At 38.3% G+C, this 24,554-nt stretch overlaps 1 protein-coding gene across 8 annotated transcripts in view; it reads right to left on the reverse strand.

Moving 5' to 3' along the window:
- Positions 1-24,172, reverse strand: part of Far1 (fatty acyl-CoA reductase 1) — a 58,191-nt gene extending 34,019 nt beyond the window's left edge. For 2 of the 8 annotated variants that reach the window (XM_037211371.1, XM_028875873.2), the window contains exons 1-2: positions 24,065-24,172; positions 11,745-11,796 (exon numbers count right to left, since the gene is read on the reverse strand). The gene's annotated coding sequence lies outside the window, so the exon portion shown is untranslated. Of the gene's footprint in view, positions 1-840; positions 937-11,744; positions 11,797-21,998; positions 22,066-23,468; positions 23,570-23,619; positions 23,747-23,968; positions 24,018-24,064 lie in introns of those variants that run through there. The other 6 variants (XM_028875874.2, XM_037211358.1, XM_037211348.1 and 3 more) reach the window with 6 other exon arrangements.
- Between the last annotated feature and the right edge of the window lie 382 nt (positions 24,173-24,554).

The following is a 24,554-nucleotide window of genomic DNA, read 5'->3' on the forward strand; positions in this document are numbered from 1 at the left end:
ACAGGTAACAATGAATTGACAGAGAGGCCATGGCAGAAGAAGAAAAGTACTCTAAGGAGGTCAGAGCTGTATTTAACATCTTCCCACTAAAACCCAGGAGAAAAACTTAGGATCAAGAAGCCAGATTAGAATATGAAGTCATCAAGGTAATCAGAAAGCATGCACACAGATCAGCAGAATCGTTCCTGGCAGTCTCATTTCCTAAATAAATATTGGCTCCAGTCTTAAAATTTGTATATACTTAGGGGAGCATCCAATTGGGTGCTTGGGGCAAAACTGAAATAGGCTAAGTTTCAGGGTGCACCAAACATCCTTAAGGAGGTGGAAAAAGCAGATCTGCAGAAAGGAAACAAAAACAGCCAACAGAAGAAAAGAAAAGAAAAAAAAAGTCTATACAGCATTTTGTGTCCAGTACAGATTTTAAGGCATTGGCCTATCTGTCTGCTCCTGGCCCTTAATATATATTCCAGGAAGCTCTCAACCAGCAATCCCATCTCAGGAAAAATTCTTAGAAAAAAGATATCTCCAAAATCAAAATCAGCTACCAAAACCAAATGCCTAGTCCTTCACAACCCAACTACAAAATAGAATAATGAAAACATCAAGAAGACACTGAAGTTTTATAAATACCCTCCAAGCCATTTATAAATATCATTCAAACCATTTATAAGAATACTGCATCTACATAATGATGACCTTTAAAGCCAAACGTAACTTAACAAAATCCCCAATGAGGTACTGGTCGAGGAGGCCTCCCAAACAATACAGGCTCTTTGCCACTCATGTTGGTTGCCCAACAGAAATACTTATTAAGACCCTATTGCAGAAAACATCACATACCTTGGTTGCAAAGTGCAGAGAATCAAGGTGGAACAGGTTGGAAGCTTCCTCCCTGCTAGTAAGCTTTCACTGTGCCTGAAGGTACTATGCAGTCTGCTGGAGGAGTAAAGGCATCAACGGTCTTACTCAGCCATGATCCCTACAATCTGCAATACCAACCTGCCATGCAAGATGTGCTCACCCATGCAATGGTGCATGACTATTATGGGAGTAACCAACTGTTCTCTTACTGTATTTGAGGCCTACTCCACAACAGATTCACATCTGGTACTGTAACCTGATCCCAAACCCCATGGCTACAGAGAGAAGTCTTAGGCCCTAAAGGGGACACTTTCTACTTACTGTTGTTTTGGTAAATTACTACAGCACCAAGCTATTCTCTAAATATCTATATTTATATCTAGACAAATGCTATTTTAAGATTCAAAGAAACTTCTCTTTGCAATGTACAGTAAGGAATGTAAAGACCAATGGCTGCTCAAGGTACTGAGAGTGTCGGCTAAGTGCTTAGGACATTTATACCACGCCTTCTAAGGCCCAGGAAACTTCAAGGAAAAGGGGTGAAAAGAATGTAAGAACTGGAAGACAGGAAGAAGGATTGCTGAAATATTGTCTTCTAGGCATGGTACAGCCTGTCACAATAGCTTTGACTATCTACAATAAGTCTAAACAAGATGGGACCTATCAACAGTCAATCATAGACCAGGAAGGAGTCCGCAGGGCTCTATTTCTCCCTGCTGAATCACTGGCTACTAATGGATTCTGGGGAAGGGGCAGTATTGTCTTCAGTTGTATACCCCACTAAGAAACCCACCAAGTGCTGATGGATAAAACCATATCCAGTCACAGATAATCCTAGTCAAACTCTATGGATCTTTAAAAAAAAAAAAAAAAAAAAAAAAAACTGAAAGAGAATTAATAGGGGTAAAAAGGAGATAAGGAATTACAATAATAAGACTGCCCTTTCCACATGTAGGAAGTTATCAAAAAACAAATCCAGTAAAGGTTTAAAAATATTGCATCTAGCCAGGTGGTGGTAGCGCATGCCTTTAATCCCAGTACTCAGGAGGCAAAGCCAGGCGGATCTCTGTGAGTTCCAATCCAGCCTGGTCTACAAAGCAAGTTCCAGGGCAGGCTCCAAAGCTACACAGAGAAACTCTGTCTCGAAAAACAAAAACAAAACAAAACAAAAACCAACAACAACAAAAAAATTGCAACTACAAAATAATTACTCTGAAAAAGTAACAAAGATATACCACGTTTGGAAATTGGCAATTCACATAAAGATAGAAAACCCAAGAACTAACCAACAAAGAATCAATTAGTGAATAAGTTTAACAAGCTCCTACCATCATATAGCAAGCAGCTACAGCACTGCCCTCCTGAGAACCCCACAGGATTATCCTTCCCTCCTGGAAAGGGTGAAGACACCTAGCAACTAGAAGTTTCTCCAAGTATTTTCTGATTCAAAACATTGGCAAAAACAAGTTAAAAGTCTAACAAAGTGCAGAGTACCAATTAATACCACTGCTTTCAAGGAATTCACTCAGGTTTACTTGCCAAAAGTATTTTCCAACAGCTGTTTAAAAAAAAGAGGATTTTCATTTAAAATTGCATTAAGATAAACATACCCATACCACAATGCTAGTTAAGATATATTCTTAACTAATAATTCAAATCCAGACTCTGCCACTTAAGCTAAAGCTACTACTAATCTGAACCTGTTTTTATTTGTAGAACATGAAGGTCTTATGGGTAAACAGAGCCTAAACTGACCACAAATGGAGAATTAGAGAATGAGTAGGATATCAACTTACACACAAAATAAACTTCTTTTAACTGTATTCACTTAACAAATATCCTAGTATTAATGGAAGGGTAATATGTTAATAGTTTGGAAACTTGATTAGGTGATTAAAATTAAGAGTCCTCTCTCATTTTTTAACTTTTTAAACTCTTAGGATTTTCCAGTAAGAACAAAAGCACAAAAATTTATCACTTAAAAAATAGAATTGCCCTTGCTCTGTGATGAAACTTTAAAAAAAAAAAAAACAAAACATTAAATTAAAACTTTGAATACAATGTTGTAATGGTTAATTTCAATTTTCAACTTTACTGAATTAAAAAACAAAGGCATTAATGAAGCACTCATCTAAGTGAGCCTGTAGGATATTTCCAGAGAGCTTTAAGCAAGAAAAAGAAGATCCACCTTGCATATGGATGACACTATCCCATGGGCTGGGGTCCTGGACTAAGTAATACCTTCTGATATTATTTCCCATAAGTTTCCAGTACAGTTTTTTGTTTTGTTTTGTTTTCCCCTAAGTTCACTAAGCACACATGTATGAGCAGAATCTAATCTGAGCCAGTATCTTTTAACTAAATTCCACAGTTACAGAAAGCATAAAAAAATTCTACATACCTTTCAGAAAGATAAACACATCAATCATGGAAATAACTGAGCACATAACACCAGAAGTTCAGAGGAAATGGAAGGGCTGGAGTAGATTATCTTAAAGGTCCTATTCAGTTCTAAGGTGCACAACTCAACTACAGAAGGAAAAACATACCCTTCTTCATGTCAGGGTATCCTGCCATTTACTGGGTGCATATAGTAGACAGACAAGAACCTGCTTTATAAAGAGATGGGTGTAAAATAAAGTGAATTCTATATATGAAGAATCCTTTAAAACTTCAAATCATTCCACATATAAAGCTGACAGGCCAAAGTGCAGCAACTTAAAAATCTGTTAATTGATTCAGGCAACTTCACTTTACCAACATCTCCCTGAGGGCCATTTTCAAATGTAGCCAACCACAGGGAGGAAAATACAAAGAAATCTATTGTCAAACTCAGAACTGGAGTTAAAAAATCACCAATTTAATTATTGTCATAATCAATTTTAATGAAAATACATCATACTTGGTCAATAAGTAAGCCTATACCTAACATCAGTAGATTTATTTTCCTGTCCCACCAAACATGACCTACTTAAAGACTTTACCCAGATAAACTCATTCACGAGAATACGAGTAACAAAAACCCCAGGACAGCGGAGGAAAACAGATCAAGGTACAAGAATTTCTAAGATCTTGAACAACATGTGTAATAAATTCAAACACATTTTTACATGTAATCAAGGAAACCCACATGGATCACTAAATTTTGAAAATGAGTTGGACTTAAATGCCTTTGAAAAACTGCAAGTTAGGGCTATGAATAAACTGTCCAGCCACAGCTTCTTCGCTGTACCTTGCCCCAAGCTTCTCAATTTAGATACCAATGTAAAGGTGAATAACTCAGTACAATATTTATACAAATGAACAACCACCACCATATATCAGGAGTAAGCAGGTACATTAAACTTACCAAGATACACTAGAGCAAGAAAAACAATTTCTCTGTATAAGTAAATGACCAGCAAATGTTGAACAGAAATGAATCAAACCAAAAACAAGAGACATAGACTGCAGCATGGCACACCAATCCATGACTTTCTCAAGAATAATCATGCATCCTCCAGCCTCTGCCCAGATCACCAGGCAACAAACTTGTACTCAGCTCAGCACCATCCTCCTGTCGTTAACAATGCTCACACTGACACTATTCAGACTTTCACCTTTATATCAATTGATTCGTGGGCCAAATACTGGCCACCTGTATTTAATCTACACTTCTTTGGCTCCTTTATATTCTTTAACCTTTTACAACAGTCTGTAATCTAAATATTATTTGAAGTGTAATGTGCAATTTTAGGGTTGTACTAGTGATTAACATCAAACTGTAACAAATAATTTAACAACTGTAAGAGTCGAAATTTCAAGTGAAACCAGGAATATTGGTGAAGTTAAGCTGATAAAATTTACACAGCTTGAAAACTTCACTTTCAACACACTTCTGACAGTGTAGAAAGGCACAAGCCACAGTTTGTGTTACTGACATAGCTCATTCACCAGCAACCAACATGGTCAGCAGGATTCTGTTCGGCAAAGACAGAATCCAGTGAATAGAGATTACTGGCAAAATAAATGAAAATACGTGAAAAATTTTTCAAGCAAATTAAGCCATTTAATGATTCAGGCAAAACTGAGTACCCACACTACATACTTTTGAACTAATAAACAAGTTTTTAAATAATCATTAAATTTGTAGTGTAACTGTTAAGCCTCAGAAAAAAAATATTACTAAAGATTAAAAACTACTAATTTATTGGTTGAATACTGCAGTCCACATATGCATATACTCACTTCTTAGTTTGAGGAAAGAAATTAATGATTTTTTAGCAAAACCAGACTTTTATCAAGTATTTGAAGGTTCAAAGAAACAAACCATAGCTATTCACTTACCAGCTGACAACAATTAACAAGCCCTCAAACACTCGTAATAGTTCTGGTCCTACTCTCAGACTGCTCTAGTAGATACAATACATACATGTAGCCCCTTCAACCCCACTATTCTGAAACTTTTAAACACAGAAATGGAGATAAACCATAGTAGTACTTATACAGTAAAACTGAGTGATCACTTTGGAAAGCTTCCTGGCAGTATTTAGGAACATTTGTAAACATACATGGGCACTAAGAGTTAATAAATATTATCTTTTAAAAGCCTCAAATACTCATTGGTAGTAAAATGTAATTACAGCAACATGTTATATATATTCTATATAGCAATGTAGTTGCAAGAGCTCTCAAATATTAGCCAAAAATACAGATGAAAAAATAATACAGTCTGTGTGATTATATTACACACACACACACACACACACACACACACACACACACACACACACACACACACACCCCAGAAGTCAAGATAGTGTTTACCTCAGGGAGGAGGAAGGGGCACAAAGCAGACTGTGAGGATCTAATTCCTTCTACTTCCTTGGCCCAAGTGTGACTACATGAGTGAGTTCACTTTATGATTACTCACTGACAAAGCTGTACTTGTAAACTTCTGCTTAGACTTCAGGTTTTTTAGACAGTTTTTCCTATGTCGTTCCTAAGCCACACTATCACTCCTAAGTAGTCCTACAGGATGCCCTCCAAATTTAACTTGATTCTAATATAAGCAGCCTGAGACTATCTAGACCAATGGTTCTCAACCTGTGGGTTGTGAACCCTCTGGGGGTCAAATGATCCTTTCACAGGGGATGTATATCAGATATCCTACATATCAGATATTGATATTATGAGTCATAACACTAGCAAAATTACAGTTATGAAGTAGCAACAAAAATAATGTTATGGTTGGGAGTCATCACAACATGAGGAACTGTATTAAAGGGTCGCAGCCTTAGGAAGGTTGAGAACCACTGGTCTAGACCTCTTTTGAAATAACAGTACTTAAAGCATGCTAATTGCAAACACAGTACTGTGCCCAACTCAGGAACTCAAGAACTTCAGTCTGCAGGCTGGGTGCCACTTAGGCACTATGCTAAGGAGAAAGACAAGCACAGCTTTACAAGGCCTGATTTCATGAAGAGCCCAAAACCTTACACTTAAATTTTATTACTTAGTATATCAACTGTTAAGCAACACGGAGCCAGAAATTTGGGTTAAAGCCTTAGAGAGAGCTGAGAAAGCCACTAGCCAACCTTACCTCATCAACTCTGCAGCTTCCAAATGCAAGTTACTTCCTGTCTACCACACCTTTAATGCCTTTCTGTTCTGCCCTCTCATTGGCTATCTTAGCCCAGCTACTTCACTTCCTCTTCCTACACAACTCTGTCACTTTCCATCTGTACAGACCTCCAGGTCTCTATGGTTGATACTGGGATTAAAGGCATGTGTCACCACACTTAGCTCTGTTCCCTAGTGTGGCCTTGAACACACAGAGATCCTGTCTGCTAAGGAATTAAAGGCATGACTGCCTGACTTCTTGTTTACTAAAAATGGCTAGCCTTTTCCCTGTGATCTCCAGGCAAGCTTTTTTTATCAAAGCACAAATAAAGTATCACCACATTTCCCCTTTTTTGTCTAATAAAAAAAATTAAAAAGTTATAACTAATAAGAAAAACTATATACAATAAGTACAATAACTATATACAATATATACAAGCAATAAATACATCAACAATGTCTAGTCCATTTGCACTGACAAATTCAGAGAAAATATTCTATTATCTATCCTATTTTGGTAAGTCCAAAGTGTACCTAATTCACTTTCTATCCTATCTTGTATCACCAACAGATGATAGAAAACTATCTTATAATGTCTTTCAAACTTATACACTTTACACCTCCCTAGTGAGTTTTTTTTTCTGAATTTCTTAAAGAAAGTTGTTACTACAACTATCTAATCTCAACTTCCTCAGAGACTCAAGAAGGAAATAGTATTACCTAGTAAAACAGGAAGTACAAACAAGTGACTTCCAAAATGCAATATACTGTGATGCCACATTTCTGGAAAAGGAATTTCTTAAATATTCTTATGGATTATTTCTGGCAGAAGAGCCAAAAATTTGGTAATGCTGGTTACTGCTGAAGAAAGGTATGTGTAACTATGGAGAAGGGATGCAGGGGATTAACTTTTCACTACCCTTTCATACAGTTTTATGTGCACAGGTTATGTATTTTATAAATGTTTTTGTCAAAAAAAGTATGAAAACAGAAATTAGAAATCATAATTTTTCACATCAACTCTCCACTTTATACTATCTTCTGTTCAACAACTAAAAATTGATTTTCAATTATATTTATAAAAATTTTGAAAAATATAAGAAAAAAATGTTTTAAGAAAAAAAAACCAAGTGCTGTGGTGAAAAATTATAATCTTTACTAATAAATTTGTTCCATTTCTTTATTAAATGAAAAAACATGTTCAAAAAGCAGATGACTATACATGAACTCTGAATATGAAACCCACCCAACTCAGGATAATTTTGCTGATACTGGGACCGAACCCACTTCTAGTTTCTGACTCATTTTCTTCATGGTGTTACCAAATTCATAAAGCACTACCAAATACATTATTGCAGTCGGTCTAGACTGCCTTGACCTACATGTATCCTGCTTCATTTGACAAAGGACCCACCTCTATGTTTTTCCCTTGTACAAATTTAGAGAAACTAAGCACTGAATCTGAAAGTCTCAAAATAGATGCCTAAGCACTCAACCCTGCTTTCTATCAACTTCCATCTCCTACAGCTATACCTCAAATAGGTTCTATTTACTTTTCTATTAAAACTGGCTCTGCTGTGCATTTAATATACAAGCACATTCCTTAAGCCCACTGGTAGAGACAGTTAGGTGAACAAATGGACAAGAAAGTATTTCTATTCTCATCTGTATTTTCGCACTCTCTTCTCTGTCTCTGTCTCTCTGTGGTTATGTCTCATTTGGGTGGGGGGGTGCGCACACACGCACGCATGTGTCTATATGCACACACACACAATCCTAGGGTATGAACCAAGAACCTTGAATATATAGGAAAGGGTTCTATATCCTCATGTTAATCCTGAGATTCTCCAAAGAAAAACCAGTTCCACCATTTTGATCAAATTAAAGCAAGCTTTTTATTAAAACTTTATATACTGACCAAGATGGAATTTGATCAAGACCACTCCTGAAAACTTTCCATCTGAGTGGCCCCAAGACATGTGTTGACAGGGCTTTTATAGACAAAACTCATAGGCTTTGTTGTTACTGTTGTTGTACAACTCCTGGAATCCCAGGAAGTTACCTGGTCCTCGGGCAGATGGGACTCACAGGTTAACTAGGGTCTAACACTCACCCCTCTTTTTATCTTTCTTTTTTAAGACAGGTTCTCATTAAGTTGTCCAGACAGGCTTTAAATTTGTAATACTCAAGCCTCAACCTTCCAAGCAGCTGGGATTACTGGGATTACAGGCCAGTAACACCAAATCTTCATTTTTAAACTCCCAATCAGGTATAATTCTTGTGTTTAACATAGCATATACAATGCTGGTTTGTCATTAATTCTTTAATTTGCTTAGTTCATTTTTCTATACCTCAGCTGGAAGATCTCTTGCCAGCAGCAGACAGGCAGGCAGATAATTAAGCTAAATGATCTTTCAACATTCCTTAAGTTGTATGACATAAAAAGTAAGATGAAAGCTGGAGAGATGGTTCAGTAGTTAAGAGAACACACTGCTCTTGCATAAGATCCAAGATGGGTTCCCGCACTCACAATGGACATTTCACAAACCCCTGTAAGCTCCAGTGGCCCAAATGTCTTTGGCCTCAGGAGGCACTAGCACTTAGGTGCACATACACCACACACACACACACACACACACACACACACACACACCATTAAATTAACTAATTAAATCTAAAAAAAAAAAAAAAAACTAAATGAAAAACAGTTTCAAATATCCCCTAAGAGAAAGAAATCCAAAATGTTCTAAACCATGGGTCAGCAAAGGTTTCTATAAAAGGCTAAAAAGTAAATATTTCCAGTTGTGTGTGCCACTGCTCAGGAACTGCTGTGGGGTGTTCTATATGTTAAATGTGTTGTTCTGATTGGTTAATAAATAAAATACTGAATGGCCAGTAGCCAGGCAGGAAGTATAGGCAGGACAAAGAGAGAGGAGAATTCTGGGAAGTGGAAGGCTGAGGCAGAGAGACGCTGCCAGCCGCCCACCATGAAAAGCGAGATATAAGGTACCAGTAAGCCACAAGCCACATGGCAACTTATAGATTAATAGCAAGAAGCCTGAGCCATTAGGTCAAACAGTTTAAATAATATAAGCATCTGAGTGATTATTTTATAAGTGGGCTATGGGACTGCGGGAGCTGGAGAGAAAACTCTAGCTACACAGAAACAACTTTCCAACTCATATTATAGCACAAAGTGGCTGCTGTGTTTGAAATTGCCATCCCACCAAAACTTATGCTGTAGTTTAATCTCCACTGTGAATTATTAAGAGAGTAGAAATCTAATCCAACTATTATGCTTAGAGGTAGAGTCTTTGAGTGGTAATGAGGTCATTGAATGGACCCCCCCTTGACTGAATACTGATGGCTTCATGGGGAGGAGGGCAGAGGATTCAGATACACACAAATTTCCTGTCTCTTGTCATATAATATCCTTGGGACTATGCCAACAAGGAGACATCACCAGATGCAGTCCCTTGAGCCTCTAACACTGAGCTAAATAAAGTCTTCTTTATGAAATTATTCAGTTTCAGTTATTCATTACAGTAATGTAACATGGAGTAAGCAGATATAGAGAATAAACAAAATGCCAGGACTATATTGCAATAAAACTTAAATAAAAAAAAAAACAAACTTAAAACTGGCTGCTCTATGCCATTTAATATACAAACACAGTCAAAGCCCACTAGAGAGACAGTTGGGTAAACAAATGGACAAAGAAGAAAATATTTCTACTCTCATTCATATTTTCTCACTCTTTTTTTTCTGGGGGGGGGGGGGGGGAGAAAAACCAGAAAGCCATCACATGCAGGCCATGGTTTGCCAAGCCCTGTTCTAAACAATATTTAAAATTAAAAATCTAGTATTTCACAAGCATTTGGAAAAATGAAGCATGAGTGAGGAAAGCACCACAGTTCAAAACTGCAGTCTAGGAACGCTCTACTAACACAGGAAATACCATGTAACAAGGTCAATGACTAGAGTTATATAGCATCAAGCCAGGCACGACTCTGCCCACACTTATTTCACACTCTCAGCCTCCAGAACCATGACAAATTTCCAATGAAATAAAGAGCCAACTGTGTGAAAACTTGGTAACCATCACCCTAAGAAACTGATAAAAAGTCAAACATAGTGCTCACAATTAAGATCCTGAGCAAAAGGCCTTCTACAGATGACGCCTAAGCTTCATGTCATGATAAAATATGCACTGTTCCCAATATACAGGAAGACAGCTGCAGTTATAAAAATTTAACAGTTGGAGTAGTTTTGCAAATAAGCATAGGAAAGAATAGAAAAAAAAGTTTTACATACCAAAGTTGAAAGAGCAAAAGAAGGTAAATGTTAGGAACACAGAATACACCACTGGGGTACATGTGCTTACTGATAGCACATCTATATGTCACCAAATCTCAGTACATAGCAACACATTCAGAAAAAGTATGTTCTGGTTTTATATTACTATTTAACAATGTGATTTATAACAACCACTAATTCTCTCACAGTTTCTTCAAGTCAGGAATTTAAAAAAGGTTCTACAAAGCAACTGCAGGTGAACAGCTCAGGTTCTTGAACTTAAGAGTGTCACAGCCTTTCTCAAAAAGGTAGCCTGGGCTCTTTTATAGCACAGTAACCTCAGGCTAGTTAGATTGCTCACAAAGCTGTCAATGTACTCACAACCAGGATTCTAATGTCCAGGCAGAAGCTCTCTCACCTTTTCTGACAGTCTTGAAGTCACCACAGTGTAACTTTCTATTGACAAGTGACTTGAAGACAGCCCAAACTCAAGACACAAACACTATCTCAGGATAGCAAGTATTCTAATGGTTTCTGAATGCTAGAATTGTGCCCTCAAGTTGTGACTGTGGCTGTGGGATCCCCTCACCCAACTTGGCTAAGGTTCTTTGCAGTTCAATGTGCAAGGAAAGAGATGAAGATGAATTATGTCTTTAAATTCTGAGAGCAAGAGTCACACTACCTTTAAAGCTATAGCTTAAGGGATGCAGATGTAGCTAGGTTAGCAGGTGAACGAGATCTTGTGTAGGATGCACAGTCTACACTGAGTACAGCATGGCCACAAACTCTTCTTTCCTGGGGATGTGACTGTCACTGTAAGCCATGTCAAGCACTCACAAAGCAAACTAAGTGTGGTAACCCCCAAACCAAAACAATCCTAGGCTCAATGCAAAAAGAACAGAGTCTAGCCAAGAGGGGTTTATCTGGAAACCCTTGTAGGTTCTATAAGAAGATAAGGACTCAATTCTCAATGGGGCCAATAGTACCTTGCCTTCGTTGTTCAAGGAGTCTCTGGGTTCCCTTCCTCAGTCACCAAATCTGTCAAAGGACAAAATTAGAACAACTTAGTTTAACAATTTGTTTTTGCTTTTCAGTGATAACATGGGCCCCAGTGCATTGCAACATACAGTTCAATAGACCCTAATTGATTTAATTTTCTATTCTATAATCAAAAAACACTTCATTCCATAAGACAAGAATTCTAAGGAATTTGGAAATTGCTAGGGGGTTTTCTTGTTCTTTGCTTTTTCTTTTCTGTCTCTCTTTGTCTGTCTCTTTGTCTCTGTCTGTCTCTGCCCCCCCGCCTCTCTGCATTGAAACAGTCTTGCTATGTAAGCCAGATAGGCTTTGCATTCAAGATCCTCCTGCCTCCATCTCCTAAATGCTAAGATTATAAGCATACACCACCATGTCTGGCTTAAAAAGGTTGGTTTTATATACCAAAACAAATAGACAAAAAGGCTAAAGAAAGAAGAAACAAAACAAAAGGTAGACCACAATTATAGCCAGCTCATCTTCCTCGTGAAGTAGAGACAGGTTTAGAACAGAAAAATAACTAATTGGTTAATATCAGATTTTTTGAAGGTTATCTTTTTTGGATTAAGGAAGAGGGAACTTTATTATCATACCAAATGAAACTAGCCCATATAGGAGGTTTCACTGTTGTTGTTATAATCCTAATATCCCAGGAAGTCAAAAATAACTGAGAGCTTCAGCTTAGTGATAAACAACTTTTACACGAATGACTCCATTTTTATTTATTCAGGGTATGTTAGGGACTATTATAGGAACCTCATTACAGTGACCTCCTGTAGTTTTTATTTACCAAATAACTGGTGTCTGTGCATGTACAAGCACCCACGTAAGTGGAGGTCAGAGTTCAACCTCAGGTGCCATTCCTAAGGAACCACACACTTTGCTTTTTGGGACAATCTCACATTAGCCTGGAACTCAATGAGTAGGCTAGGCTGTGTACCCAGTGGGCCCCAAGGATAAGCCCATCTCTACCTGTCCAGTGTTGGGATAACAAGTACACAACACCTGGCTTTTTGTGGGTTCTGGAGATCAAATTCAGGTCCTCGGGCTTGAGTGACAAGTACTTCACCGACTGAGCCATCTCCCTCCCTGAGTCCCCTTACCACATATTATTTAGCCAGCACAAATTTTAAAAGTGTGGTCCCATGGTCTTCACACTTTCAATTTTTTTTTTTTTTTTTTTTTTTTTTTTTTTGCCTTTTTGAGACAGGGTTTCTCTGTGTAGCTTTGCACCATCTCGCTCTGTAAACCAGGCTGGCCTCAACTCACAAAGATCCACCTGCCTCTGCCTCCCGAGTGCTAGGATTAAAGGCGTTTATAGTCACAACACATACACACATACACACACACACACACACACACACACACACACACACACACACACACACCACGTCATCAAACTTATTGAATAATGCCATTTCCAAATTAACTACGAACTTTAACTAGACTATCAGATTACCACATTTGGGGTTGATAACCTTTTAGCCAAAACAAAACAATTCACTTCAGTAAGACTAAAAGGGAGTCTTTGCATACATCTTCCAGACTCTCATCTGAAGGCACATTGCAAGACAAAAGTCTAGTTAGCAACTACAAAAGATAAATTACTTATTATAAACTTACTAATAACAAAATTGTATAATTTATTATATACATGTTTTGAAACAAATGTACATTGTGAATGCAATCTATATATAGTCTTTTCATTAAGAAAGTATAAATTCTTATGAAAGTAAGCTATACATAACAAACAACCAAAATGCAAACTCAAAATGTACAAACTATGTTCATACAGCAAAGAACAGTGAGTTCTTTTCTCAAAAATTAAAGCTTATCAGGCAGTTTTCCACAGACAAAAGAATAGCTCTAGCATCTTGGATAACATTTCTTTTTCCAATAAAAGATGCTAGTGTCCAACTCTGTTGTAAGCATCCATTGAAGTAGACATAATAGCCACTCTGTTTGCCTACATGGGCACTGTTATAGCAATATCTGTATTCTACATCCCTAATGTCTAAGGTACTCGGTAGTGAGGAATCTCATCGGTCCAAGAAATGAGTTCTTGGGCTACTACGTGGCCATTTTGTACACAGATGCCTTTCTATAAGCACAGCACTTCCACAAGAACTAGAATGCTTCTAGGTTCTTATTATCCTGAGAAATTTTAGATGCTGAAACCCTGTCTCAAGAATAAAAGAATTAACTTACACTACATCAGAAAGGAAGTATCAATTCTATGGCACTAAAATTACAAGAAATTGCACATTTTTTAATATTATCCATTTTTTTTGTTCCTGTTTGTAAGTTTAAGGCCTATACTGGTAATTACTATAAAGCCTACAGAAAAAGGCTGTGTTCCTGGTTATACATAGTATGGTTAAAAAAAAAAAAAAGGAAATAGAAAGAAATGTCCAAAATAAAAAATGCATACAGTCCTAACAATGAATTTAGTCACTAAATGGGTAGGGAAGTGTGAATCATTTTTAACACTTGGAAAAACACATTCAATTCCATTTCAGAAAGAGAGAATCCTTCAAAGAAACTTGCCCATTAAGTCAGTCGCATGTAATTTTATTTTAGATAAACTACTTTACAGACAAATGACTGGGCTGCATTTATTCCTTACCTTAATAAAAAAAATTCCCTATTAAGAAATTCTTATCTTAATATTTTTAGCCTAGGAGAAATAAAACAGCGTTTGATACACAAGGTATACTAATACTTTGTGTTACCAAAGATCAAGTTTTCAAACCTTGCTAAGACTGCAAAGGAAATTAAAATATCCTCTTTTGCTTAAAAAGTCATGAAGGTTGAATATTGTCCACAATATATTTCATGATTAATATTTTTTAAAATACTGAGCTTAAATTGATGTTAAGGGAAAATGCACACTTTAACCCTAATTGTTACCTGCAGACTACATGACCCAAAACTGAGTCAAATTAATAATCATGTATCTTGTACAGTCTAATTAAAGTTTACTAAACTCTCTATTCACAAAGTTAAACTTTCAAAACAAGGTGACAAAATTAGCTATTCTGCAAACACATTCATAACTGCACATAGTTATGACTCATTATGATTATCACATCGAATGACTTCTATGTAATCCTTAAAGCAGGAAATTGCCTCAGGGATACACTATACTTCTCTTATATTACTTTCTTCAAAAGGCTTCTAAATCTGTGTTTAAGGTTAAACCTAAAAAATAGTTTTTTTGGGAAAGAGGTTTGGGAAACTGTAAACTATACCCAATCAGATTAGTGACAGTATATTAGCATTACAAAGACTACAAGATGTCCAGAAGTAAAGAAACTAAGGGAACTTCAAGTCTGGCCCTTCACAAATTTCCCAGTACACCCAGGGAAACAATGCTCAATAAGAGCTTGTGATCATCAGATCAGCCATCTAAGTAATACTTCTCTAAAAAAATGGGACAAACCTCTAAATACAAATCACTTAAGAAAGAAAGCATAATTGTCCTTTGATCCATAAGGCTACATATGAATAAAATGTTAAACTAGTTACCAAAAATTGCAAAAAAAAATGAACATCATCAAAATAGATGAAGGACTTGTACCTGTATTCAAATACTAAGTCTGGTTACTGCAACTAGTAATGCTACCACATTTGATACTCAGAAGTTATAATAGTAATTTTTAAGAGATACTATTGCCAGTTAAATCGTGCTTTCTTTACCTAGTCATGGTTTTTTTATTATCAATCTTGTTTTCTAATTGAAAAAAAAATCACCATTAGTTTAGATTTGTTACCAATTTAGTTGTAGTTATTATTAAACTCCTACAATTCATCATTGATTTTCTAACTAATCAAGACTTCAATTTTTGGAATTCAATTAGGAGCTCCCCATCTTCCCAATGAAAATCTCCCTCAAAATATGCTTGTATCTTGGTAGCAGTTATTATTCCACTAGAAAGTTTAAATTTAAAAGCTTCAGAGGCACTGTTATGAGTCCTTTCAGATTATGGGGACATGAATGTGGAGGAGGAGGTAGGTCTTCCCTCTGGCCACAGCAAGTAAAAGTGGTAAAGAATTCAGAATCAGGACCTGCTGTGTAAGTGGTGATAACATCTGCACTTGGATGTCAATAATCCTACTGGTCTCTACTTTTGAATGAGAAGGAATACTTTCATTAATGTCTTTAAGGAACTAAATCCTGTAATCTCTTCTCTAAAATCAGTATCTTTTAAGATATATCATGAAACTAAAAGCTATCAGGCAAGGACTGGCCAAGAAGTATATAAAAGTCACAAGGGTAGTAATGTCTAGTGACTTTCTGGGTTTCCAGTATGTTTTCGGCTGTTGAACTGAATTAGGTACCTGGCAGGCTATCCTACATAAGCCTTGTAACAATTCCAATACTAAGAATGGCAGGGGAAAAAAGGAGAGAATACAAAACTCAGGGATTTTGTGGTCAAATTATCTGTTATAGAGCTAAAACATACTGTTCTCTGTATACTGAGACCCATAATGAAAAGACAGCCAAGACGGTGGTGGTGGTGGTGGTGGCGGCGGGCGGCGGCGGCGGCGGCGGTGGCAGCAGCGCATGCCTTTAATCCTAGCACTCAGAAGGCAGAGCCAGGTGGATCTCTGTGAGTTCGAAGCCAGCCTGGGCTACCAAGTGAGTTCCAGGAAAGGCACAAAGCTACACAGAGAAACCCTGTCTCGGGGGAAAAAAAAGTGTGTGTATGAATGTGAGTACACACATGTCATGGCCCATGTGTGGAGTTCAGGGGACAACTTTCTAGAGTCAGTTCTCACAGAACTGTACTGTTCCTAAATATCTGCCTGTGTCTGCCACTGACTGCTTTAGAAGTACTCAAGATTACAGATGGCTTTTTACATGAGCTTGAGGGATCAAACTCTGGTCACATCTTGTACAACAAACAAACCTGTTAAGCCATCTTCCTGGCTCTAGCCAAAATTTTAAAAAGCATAAAAGATTTAACAAGATTCAGAGTAATCAATTGCTATACTATTGGGACCACCACAACCTTGCTTGGGAAGTTAATTAACATCTCTGGTTTCTTGTTCAATTAACTGAGAGGCCAGATCACTTATCATCCTCTAGCTCACCAAGTCTGTATTTCTAACTACACTGAAATAAACTGTTTCCTAGTCTTATATTTGCTACTTAGAGAATTATTAACTCCAAAAGGTCACCAAGGTTATCATTTTAAAGCAATTCACCTACTATTTACCATCTTCAGTCTATCAAATGTCTCACTATCAGCTAATTTACCTGCTTCTCTCCTGAGAATTCTGCTTATGCTAATAACCACATATTATGACCTATATTTTAAATGCAATCCACAGGTTTTTAAAAGTCACATGTTTCTAAGAAACTTAATGTTAAAAACCATTCTTCAAACTAAGGGGATGATGTGTGATTATGGGCCTCAGGGTTTTACTGACAATCAATCCTATGGGCCACAAACCCTATATTACTTGTAGAGCTATTTCAACCCACATGTGAGCTTCAAAATAACAGGTTTTTCTTTTTCTCCACAGACCTTGTTGTTAAAGGGCAAGGTAAGCTAAAGAACTTTCTTCTGCTGCAAAAAAATTAAAAGGTATTCATGCATTTTACTATGTTCCACCTTCTGTTCATTCAAGCAATACATCATGTATATAAAACACTATACACCTATTCTGAGGTCTTTTATAGTTACTTCTACATTAAACTGCTTATGGGGGAACATGGTGGCATTTACCTGTACTACCAGCACTGTGAAGGCTAAAGCAGAAGGACTGATAGTCAAGTAGCACAGCCTATGTTAAGACCCAATATCAAAAAAACAGTGAGACAAAAATGTGGCTATGAGCCAGGTGGTGGTAGAGTCACACACCTTTAATCCCAGCACTCAGGAGGCAGAGGCAGGTGGATCTCTGTGAGTTCGAGGTCAGTCTGGTCTACAGAGTGAGATCCAGGACAGCCAGAGCTACACAAAGGAACCCTGTCTTGAAAACAAATACAAAAAACCAAAAAACACCTGGCTATGGCTCCCTTTCTCCCAAGAATACAATGAAGAATCCAGTTGGTCTTCTTTTTAAGCAAGTATTTGCATAGTAAGTTTCATAATGTAATCCCTATCAAATCACTTACACGTTATAGGTAAGCATAACAAAAAAATAGAACAGAGTTGAGTTTTCAAAATATCTTTTCTGCCTATACGTTAAAAAAAATGAATTATTAGCTAGGACTATAGTTCAGGGGACAAAGCCCTGGGTTCAATCTCTAACAGTGCACAAAGGGGCAGGGGATATTAAGCCAGGACCCAAAGACCTCAAAGGATTTTTTTTACTAAGATCCGAGAGTATGCTGGGGCCTAATGAGCTGCAGCCTAGCTTTCAAAGTTTTAAGAAACCAATAAAGTTATACCAAAAGCTAAACGCAGTGTTTTCTTCTAAGGAGACAAAACAAATCTTTATGAAGATGCTCAGGTTTATAAACCTAAAGAACTTCTGCATTCTAGGAAATAAAAGTTATTCTTAGAATACTTCATAAGATGCATGGTATAAATTCTCCCAATTCAAAGCTATCTTACAATTCTCTATGCCCACACTTCTAAGAATTCCATGAAATACAATAAACTATATATTTCAAAATCTTAAGTTTCTCAAATGGTTAACACATGTGTATGTATACAAAAGAGACATTTAAAGTCTCCAAGTGATTTATATCTAAAAGCAATGGCACACACCCACACTTAGCCAAAGTACATTGATTATTACATGTTGGCATATAATATTTATAAGATACCAGCACTTTTTAATGAGAATGTGCCAAATAACCCACCAGGGACAAGGATACATTCACAAAACACTGTGCCTTAATTTTTTTGTACAACAAATGATTTTTTTTCCCCAAGAACTGATGCAAGATCCTCATTGTGCCCATATCTTATATAGGTCTAAAAAGAGAGATAGAGATTAATATACAATTATTCTGTGAAGCCAAAGTTAGATTTTTCCATCTATGTGCATACATATGTGTAAGTTCCTTCACCATATTACCTACTTATCCCTTCTCTCTCAACATATCTAAATTCTACTTCATTTTGAAATAGTTCAATTCACTACCTGTTTGTAATGCACAGTCCAGCATTACTACAGTGTTTCCAGTACACATATTCAGTCTCCCTCCTAACATTCTACCTGCCCCAGGACACCTTACTCTATCTGCTTTCTCTTGCACAATATAGCAGAAAACAGAAGTTTCAAAATATATTCATATGAAAAAAAATGCCAGTCCACTTCAATTAACATGTTTACTGTTAGGCTGTGTGGCAGTATTTTTAGTTCTTTAATTTGCTTCAAAGTTGTGGGAAAGTGGATGGAGGTACAAGCTAAGAAGCAATATGGACCAGAATTTGTAACTTTGAAAACTGGTGAGTAACTAACCAAAAGCTTCTTAAAGACAGGTCCATGAGTTTTCTCCTTTGTACATTTGTTAAAAACAGAGCAGATTTCATTTTGCTAAACAATTATTTAGGCAAAAGTATCTTCCAATGAAACTTCATCCCATTTTTTTTTTTCAAGACAGGGTCTCACTATATAGCTCTGGCTGTCCTGGAACTCACAATGTAGACCAGGCTGGTCTCCAACTCACAGAGATCCACCTGTCTCTGTCTCCCAAGTTCTGAGATCTGGCTAACTTCAACACTTTTAGTGTTGTTATTTGGGGTCTGGAGACTGAACTCTGGGCATTGCAGGCATGCTAAGTACTTTTTCTGCCACTAAACTACAGTGCTAGATTTTCAACAGCTTTAATACACACACACACACACACACACACACACACACACACACACTTTACTAATGTTTTATTAGCTCAAATAAGAGACAACATCCATTGATTACTAACAATTTAATGAGTATCTGCTGTCTAAGATAGCCTATCTCAGTATATGTAAGATAACAAAAAAGAATATAATTAAGAACACAGCCATATCCCCATCCATGACAAAAATGACAGGAGGGAAGAAAGGAAGGTAAAAAGGGAAAACAAGGAAAAAGGCAACAGGTTTTAAGGTTCTTCTCCCTGCCACCAGTGACAAATGAGGAAACTAAAGCCCAGAGAGGGGAAGTGACTTGCCTACAGTTAAACATGAAATCATTAACAGTCAAAATTAAAACTCAAACCTGCTAATTCACAGTTCAATGTGAATTTTCTACATTATGAAACATTTTCTATATCGTATTAACTAAAAAAATGAGCAATAATTTAAAGGAAAAGTAAATAAATGACAAATGAGAAGAGGCTAGGAAGAAAATGAACACAAATTCTAAAACCATTACACATTAAAAACTGTATGCATCTATCATACTTTCTCAATTCTTGGGCATATCTGACTTTAAGACACAGTATCCATTCCCAACATTATATTGTCTTTTCAAAAATACTGAAATGTTGAAACATGCATCTCTAAAACAGGAAAATGTAATAAACTCACTACTATTTATTTATTTTCACAGGGCACAAATAGCATGGTAGATACACCTTTAGTCTCAGCACTCAAGAAGCAAAAGCAGATTATCACTGTGAGTTCTACCTAGAGGATCCCAAGCCAAACAGGACTTGAAATTAGATCCTATCTCAAAGAAAGTGGGGAAGGGGACTGAGACCTATCTTTTAAGGTATCAAATAGCTATTTAATACTGGGAGCTATATGATGCTTTTTTCAATTACAGATATAAATAAGTCATCTGTCTGAATAGGTTTGGGGGTTTGTTTGTTTTCTCAGACAGGACCGTGCTATGTAACCCAGGCTGGTTTCAAACTCAGAATCCTCCTGCCTCTGCCTCCCAAGTGCTGCAATTACAGGTACATGACATTTTGCCCCACCAAAGTAAAGACTATGTCCTAGTTCTGTCACTAAATTCTCTGAGTTTCATTCTCATTTATAAAATGCAGCATGCACATAAGAAAACAAAAGTAATTGTGATCCTTTAATTAAGGAACATAATACAGTGTCTAGGTGAAACAGAAATCACAGTACACTTATTCCATAATCTCTACAGGCCAAATGCAAGTTTATTTCTCCCTCTCCCAGTGCTAAGATTACTGGTGTGTTATGCCAGTTCTTCTGTGGGTGCTGGAAATCCAAACTAAGATCTTCATGCTTGAACAGCAGATATGTTACTGAATGAACCATCTCCCAAGTCCCAATAGTGAATTTTTAACTGTTTAAGTAGATCAGTTAAACATAATGCAGCACTTTTATACTGTTTACTGAACTGAAACTCTTAAGTTCATATCAAACCCACCAAAGAGATTAAAACAGAAACGATGTATAAGAAGAAGGAAGGATGGCTTCTTGCAAAGTACACAAGGAGCAGTCAAGGTGGATTAAAAAAAAGTTAAAATGACCCAATTCTATAAGTGGTTCATTGTTTTCTTTTAACCTTGAGTTTTTTTCTTAAACTTTAAGAAAATAAATGTTCAGGAAAGCCAGGTCCCTATCTCTATGACTCAAGGTGCTTTAATATCCTAATCCTCCAGATTAAGCAAATGCCATCTTTTAGGATGTAGTGTTTCAATTCACAACAAATCAGTCAATTCCAAATGAGAACAGGCCTTCCAAGATAGCTCACATGGAGCAGATATTAAATAAGACCATCTCTGCTCTCACCCCACGCTTAGATCTATATATTCCCTATTGCCCTGTTTCTGTTGAATGGTTGTCATCCCTTAATGAAAAAAATAACAATGCTCATTTTTATTTGGAAAATTTTAAAAAGTACAAGCATTTTTAAAACACTCAGGTCTTTTTTAGTCAAAGATTAAAACATTACAAGGGGTCTGGCTATGGTTTTTCCCCTAAATGTGAGCAAATCAAATATTTAAATTAAGTACCCACCACTAAACATGATTGTCAGCCCATATCACAATTCACTTCAGCAATCTTGAGATTACATTCACATTTCTTTTTCCTTATTTACCTCAGTGGTTTCTTTTTAGTCATTGTTCTTCTGAGTCTCTAGGTTTCTCTAAACAGCATACTCCTTAGTATCTACAAAATCTTTCCAAGCAATCTTTTTCCTTCTTTACTGACTTCCTTTATAACAAGTCTCTTCTATAACAGGCTCAGGTCTGACCTTTGGATTTTCTGGTAAGTTATGAATCTCCAGCATTTACCAGTGCCTGGCATCAAGCAAATGCTCAATTAACATTTACTTACTGATTCTGTCAGCCCTGACTTGCCATGTAATAGATATTGTGATCTTCTGTCTGAACGCCTCCCTCACCTATAAAACACAATCAAAAGATGATACTTGAAAAGCTCAAAACAGTTTCTGGCACAAAGTACCAACTAAAAATTTTTGCTATTTCTAACTATCAAAAAAAAATATTTGGGGGCACTGTATGTTACTGTCTATCTTCAGTTCAACTGTTGTGTTTCCTGCCAAACCATCATAAGGAACCACTATTTATTAATCAAGCATCAAGAAGAGGCTTAGCTGATGACCACATACATAATCATTCATTCAGATTTATCTGTAATTTGCCTTAAAAACCATCTTCATTTGTGAGTTTTTTTGGTCCACAGTTGCTTTTACCTCATACAAACTACTGGACTGTAATCATTCTTGTGTCTACTAATAAACCATAAACCAACTCCTTGTGCAAATGATTCAAAATTCACCTTTTCCAAAAAACTTGCCCAGCTTAACTTTACTTGAACTGCTTCTCTGCTTAGAGGTAACTTGGCACTTGGGCGCTAGGTTATAATAAGGACAGAAGGTGATTACAGTGAATGTGTTACCCACAAATACTTTCTATGTCCTAAAATTCTGGTGAACAAGTAAACATCTATACAACTGCTCTCTTGGATTTTGCCCTTAACACTGTTAATTCTTCACAGGCCTTTTGTCTTATTCTCAAGCAGAAATTATCCCTCCCATTTAAACCCACTGGAAATGTGGTCCCCTCCTGTCTGCCTCCTAACTCTACCTGCACCCTACAAATAAAAGCCATAAAAGCTTCAAAGAGGAAGGCAGTAACACACATATATTAATGTCTTTCTCAAATGAAAAGAATTTTTTGTTTAACTACAAAACTCTTCTCAAAAATGAAAGCAATTACCCAACAAACACAATACAAATTCTACTATATTAAAAAAGATTGCTCATTCAGGACTACACAACTATATTTACACATTAATCCTCACTTCTGCTTCTGTTAAGAGACCTTGGACCATTTTTATGCCAAACTACACATACCCAACAAGATAACTGAATCTTTGAATGTTGTTACAAGATAACTGAATCTTTGAATGTTGTTCTCAGCACTTTTCTTTTTTAATATAAAAATTAAGTAATGCCCCAATCAAAAACAAATAATACTTAATACTCATTACTTCTGAGAGGTAAATTTGTGTGAGGTGTGGCAAAACAATCAGATCGTCCGGAGGACACGACAAAGATCAGTCTCGGTAGCAAAGCTATGTTTGGCCCTTCCGAAGTATTGAGTGAAAGGACTGTCATCTTGAAGGACTCGCTCCCTCAACTCAGTAGTCACTCCACTATTCACAAAAGATCCCCACCCTTGAGCAAACACACAGAAATCCACCTTGACTGCTCCTTGTGTACTTTCCAAGAAGCCAAACAACACCCTCTATTCAAACATCCTCCATTCACCCCTAACCTACCATCTCTCACTCCTCGGCCACCTTCCGGTTTCTGTGTACCGTCTTACACTCCACATGCCCTGTCCCCATTGGTCCAGAGACCTTAACCTTCAAACCCCAAACCAGTTCCCCATCTCTCAGCCGCTCTCCCCGCAACCCCACCGATGCCTACTTCCTAGGAGCCAATCCCACTCCGGACCAGGGGCCTCTTAATGGACGCCCTCTCCCGAGCATCACTTTCTTCCTCCTCAGACCCGGAATTTTCTCAATTCAAGGCCGCCACCCTCCTCCGTTAACTCCGCGCCCCACCGTGGCCGCCTCTGCGCGGCCTCTCCCCGCAGGCGGCCGCCCCTGCCTCCCGGGGCTGCAGGCCAGGGCCCTCTCCGCTCCCTCGCCGCGGCCCCGGCTGTCGGGAGGGCGGCGGCCCGGCCACGCCGCGCAGGGACCGTCCCGGCAGAGGCAGCGCCCCAGCCTCCGGGCGGCCGCAGTGGGGCGGGGGCGGGGCGGCGGGCAGGCCCCACCTCAGTGCAGCCTGGACCGGGGACTCCCGCACAACGGTGGCCGAGCGGGCGCGGAGGGGCCGCGGCCGAGCCTGCGACGGAGCCCGTGCTTCTCACCTCGACGCGGAAGCTCGGGCCTCGCTCTCCCCTCAGCGATGGCTACGCCGCCGTCGCGCTCTCCTCACTCGCTTTTCACCGCCCCCGACCGGCGGCTGAAGAGCGGACAGACAGCGGTGCGCTCATTGGCTGTGGCCGCTCTGGCGTCACGGGTCCCGACCGCGCCTCGGGGTCTGATTGGCTGGCGCGGCGCCTCTTTTCCACGGCTGCTCCTGATTGGCTCTCGCGCACACCCTTCCCGGGAGAACCGCTCACCTTCCACTCTTCTTCAGCCTCCCACCCCCAAACCAGGTTCTCCCCCCCCCCCCGCCTCCCCCAGCTCGGGTGGGACGGCCAATGGGGGAGCGGAGAGAGGCCGGGAGGTGGGCGGCTGGGCAGCGTGGTGGGGGAAAGCACAGCCAATGGAAGCGCGCCGCACATCCCGGCTCAGCAGCGCCGCCCCCGGCCACCCGCATCTCGGAGGGTCGCGCCCCGAGCCACGCCCGACTGC

This window comes from Peromyscus leucopus, chromosome 1 (genome assembly GCF_004664715.2).
Source record: "Peromyscus leucopus breed LL Stock chromosome 1, UCI_PerLeu_2.1, whole genome shotgun sequence".
NCBI lineage: Eukaryota > Metazoa > Chordata > Mammalia > Rodentia > Cricetidae > Peromyscus > Peromyscus leucopus.